Below are 3,774 nucleotides of genomic sequence, written 5' to 3'. Positions count from 1 at the left end.
AACCTCTACAATACCTTAATCAACACGAATTCAACCTAATTCGTCCATAATTCATCCAAATCAAATACAACTTGATTCAAAACCAAACAAAACCGAAAACTAACAAAAACGAAATAATTAAAACACCAAATAAAGTGTAAAACGAGCACCAACAGCTCTGATACCAATTGAGAGAACGTCATAGAGACCAAGATCTAGCCGCTAATACGATACATCAACACGAAATCGATACTTTAAATATAATACTTTATTGATAAATATGGAGTAAATACATTATGGTGGAGATAAGTTATGGAGAGAATAACTTAAACTATGTACAAGTTCTCTACTAAATTATGAGCATGAGCTCCCTATTTATAGGCTATTTACAATATACGTTAAATACAAAGACTAAACCGCCTATAACTTATTCGATCGCTACGGACACCAAAACCGTGCACTAACAATAATTATAATTATTAATCATTAAAGAGAATTGATTGTAGATAATTCTAATTTAATTTTGATTTATTTTATTCAAATGAAAATTAGAGAAGTGGTAGATATAGATGGAAAGCTTAGGAAACAACCAATAGGAATAGACCAAGTTGACTTAAAGTTTATTGGTTTAATAGTATAGTTAGATCTGTTAGTGCACGGTTTCGCCGTCTCGAGTCTTTGTAATTATCGTTTGTAATTTATTAATATTTTAATATTAATGGAATTTATGTAATTTACTTTAGTTCGTTAATGTAAGGCTTATTCGTTAAGGATGTTTAACGAATTAGCCAGTTCGTCTAATGTAAAGTCTCGTTCGTTATGTATGTTCCCATTCGCCATGGAATGTTGACAAATGGGGGCATAACGAATCGAAGATTTGTTATGCTTTCCTTTTGAGTCTATAAGTTAACGAACTGGATACAATTCGTTACGGAATGTGTAAGGAATTGGTTCCATTGGCTATACATAGGGTGGTCCATACCCTGTTAATTTAAGTTTTGATTTTGAGTAAAACCTCTGTGAAAATACTCTCTCGATCATTTCTTCACTTAACCTATTACTAATATACATATCTTATCACTAATATATATATATATATATACTATATTAAAATAGATATAGGGAGGACAATATAGTCATTTCACCCAAAACTCTTAGGGGGTGTTTGGTAGAGGGAATTGAGGGGTGGGAAATGGAATTGGAAAGAATTCTCTTGTTTGTTTATGAAAGAAAGAGGTGAGAAATGGAAATAAACCATTTCCATTTCTCTGATTTTGTTTCTCTAAAAAAAGCGGAGAATTGAGAAATGGAAAGAATTCTCCTCTCCCTTGCTGAATCCCTAATTAACTGAGGGCTTTTATCCGCCGCCCAACGCGTAATCCAACGCCTTATTTTACACTCCCCGACTGTCACCGATGAGCTTTCTGTCATCGATTTTGCCGTCTCATGAGGCGTCGAGCCCGAACTCCCCTCTTATTCTTCCCTAATTACTAGACTAGTGAATGCCGGTGAAATTCGTGTAGCTGAAGATTTGTATATCGATAGAATACTGAAACGAGGGATTAAGCCGGATGCTTCGTTATTAGGTTCCATGATGATTTGTTACTGTAAATTGGGGAAAGTTAAAGACGAATACGATCATGTTCGGAATCTTGTTGAGTTGAAATCGTCTTCTAGTGTAAGTGTCTTTTCGGAGCTTATTAAAGAGGTGTTTGACCAGAATAGGTTTCTTGATGCGTATGAGTATTGTGTTAGGATTAATGACGCTGGGATTTCGCTTGCGGTTTCGTGTTATAATATGTTGATTACTGGATTGGCTTCTAGAGGGTATGTTGATGAAGCCCGCCAAGTGTTTGATATAATGCGTGAGAGAGGCGTACCGCCTGTTTGCCACTTGTGGAAGTCTCTTGTGTTTGGTTTTTGTAAGATGGAGAGAGTTGAAGAGGCTGAGTTGTTGAGTATGGAAATGGAGTCGTATGGTTTCTTTGTTGATAAGGTTATGTATACTAGTCTTATTAACGGGTACTGTAAAAACCGGAAAGTACAAATGGGGATGAGAGTGTTTTATAGAATGCTTAAGATGGGTTGTCAGCCGGATACTTATACTTATAATACATTGATGCAAGGGTTTGTTAATTGTGGGATTTTTGATAAAATGTGGATTTTACACGGGCAGATGATTAAGTTGGGACTTGAACCTGATGTGCTGACTTACCAAATTATGATCAAAAAGTTTTGTAAAGAAGATAAAGTTGATAGTGCTTTGGCCCTACTGAATAGCATGTCTGGTAGAGACCTGATACCCAATGTGCATTGCTATACATCCATTGTTCCTGCATTTTTTAAAGAGAACAGGGTTGAAGTTGATGAGGTGTACGAAAAGATGCTTGATTCTGGTGTGATTCCTGATCAAGTTATGTTTTTTAAACTAATGAAAGAGTGTCCAAAAGGGTATGAGCTTCATCTTACACTCAAGTTTTTGCATGCAATTGCTAAATATGGTTGTGGCATTGACCCTTTATATTCAAAAGCCTCTTTTGGACCTACTGAGAGCATTCAGTATCAAATTGATCATCTTTTAGGCAGAATAGTGGAAGCTGGACCTCATTTGGCTAATATGGCTTATAGTATATACATTGTTGGATTATGTTTTGGAGGGAAAAGTGATGCTGCTTTGCATAATTTGGTTTTCATGATCAATCTTGGGTTTCAGCCATTGATCTCAGCTTATAACTCGTTGGTAAAGTGTTTTAGTCAAGAAGGGTATGGTGGGTGAACAACTTAGCAAAGAAGGTATGAAGGCTCGTGAAATCTATGAAAAGGTTAGTGATGAGTTGAAAGCTTTACTAGGTATCACTACGAAAAAAACGGTTCAAAGCAGCTCATTTGATTGGTAAAGATGTGGATCTAGGACGTTCTTTTCTTGCGTTGACAATAGAAGAGAAAATTGAGATGGTCGAGTTGTATACCGATGGTTCAATGGGATAGTTGTGTATGGTTGAAGTATGTTTTGTATGTGAATTGGTTTTAACTATGGTTGATGTTTTTTGCTTAAAAACTATGTTTTGTATGTGAATTGGTTTGATCAATGCATATTTTGGTTGGAATTTATGCATCTTTTTATATGTTTTTTATTTTTTAATAAATATTTGTTATGAAAAAAATACTTGTGCTAATGATAAAGTTGATATAATTCTCTGTTTATTTCCTATGTACCAAACAAGAGAAATGATTCTCAGCTATATTTCTCTACTGAAATCTCTGTACTACTAAACAGAACAGTCAATTCTCATTCTCTAGACCAATTCCTTTTCTCTGCAATTCCATTTCTCTATTCCATTTCTCTACAATTCCTTTCTCTGTACCAAACACCCCCTTAATTTTAAGAGTTTTACAACATGTCATGCTTCAAGTACAACCATGGTACTGCATAAAAAACAAAACGCAAAAAGCGGCGACTAGGAGCAAGCACAAAGCATAGCATCTCTCCAAATTTTGAATTTCATTATTTTAGGGTTTCTTTCTCTCCTCATCCCCAGATGCCTCTTGTTAAACACAACATCAACCATTCATGAAGAAAACAAGGTATCTTATATGTTTCTTCTTCATTCATCATATTACACTTTACTATTCCGTCAATGATTAACTTTTAACACAAGTGTCTTAATTAGGTTTTGTTTTTCGCTATATGTTACCCAATTTGTGAATGGCCTAAACCCTAATTTCGTTCAGGTACCTATTTGTTTCAATTTTGTTTACAATTTCTATGGTTAATGAATGAATCACTGTACTAAA

At 34.9% G+C, this 3,774-nt stretch overlaps 1 pseudogene; it reads left to right on the top strand.

Moving 5' to 3' along the window:
• Positions 1 to 1,285: 1,285 nt before the first annotated feature.
• Positions 1,286 to 2,755, top strand: LOC143563746 (pentatricopeptide repeat-containing protein At5g62370-like; annotated as a pseudogene).
• Positions 2,756 to 3,774: the final 1,019 nt, after the last annotated feature.

This window comes from Bidens hawaiensis, unplaced genomic scaffold (genome assembly GCF_021521415.1).
Source record: "Bidens hawaiensis isolate Kalapana, Puna unplaced genomic scaffold, B.hawaiensis_p1.1 tig00021512_1, whole genome shotgun sequence".
In the NCBI taxonomy this organism is placed as follows: domain Eukaryota; kingdom Viridiplantae; phylum Streptophyta; class Magnoliopsida; order Asterales; family Asteraceae; genus Bidens; species Bidens hawaiensis.
The sequence above is the reverse complement of the archived record's forward strand: the minus strand, read 5'-3'. Positions and strand labels throughout refer to the sequence as shown.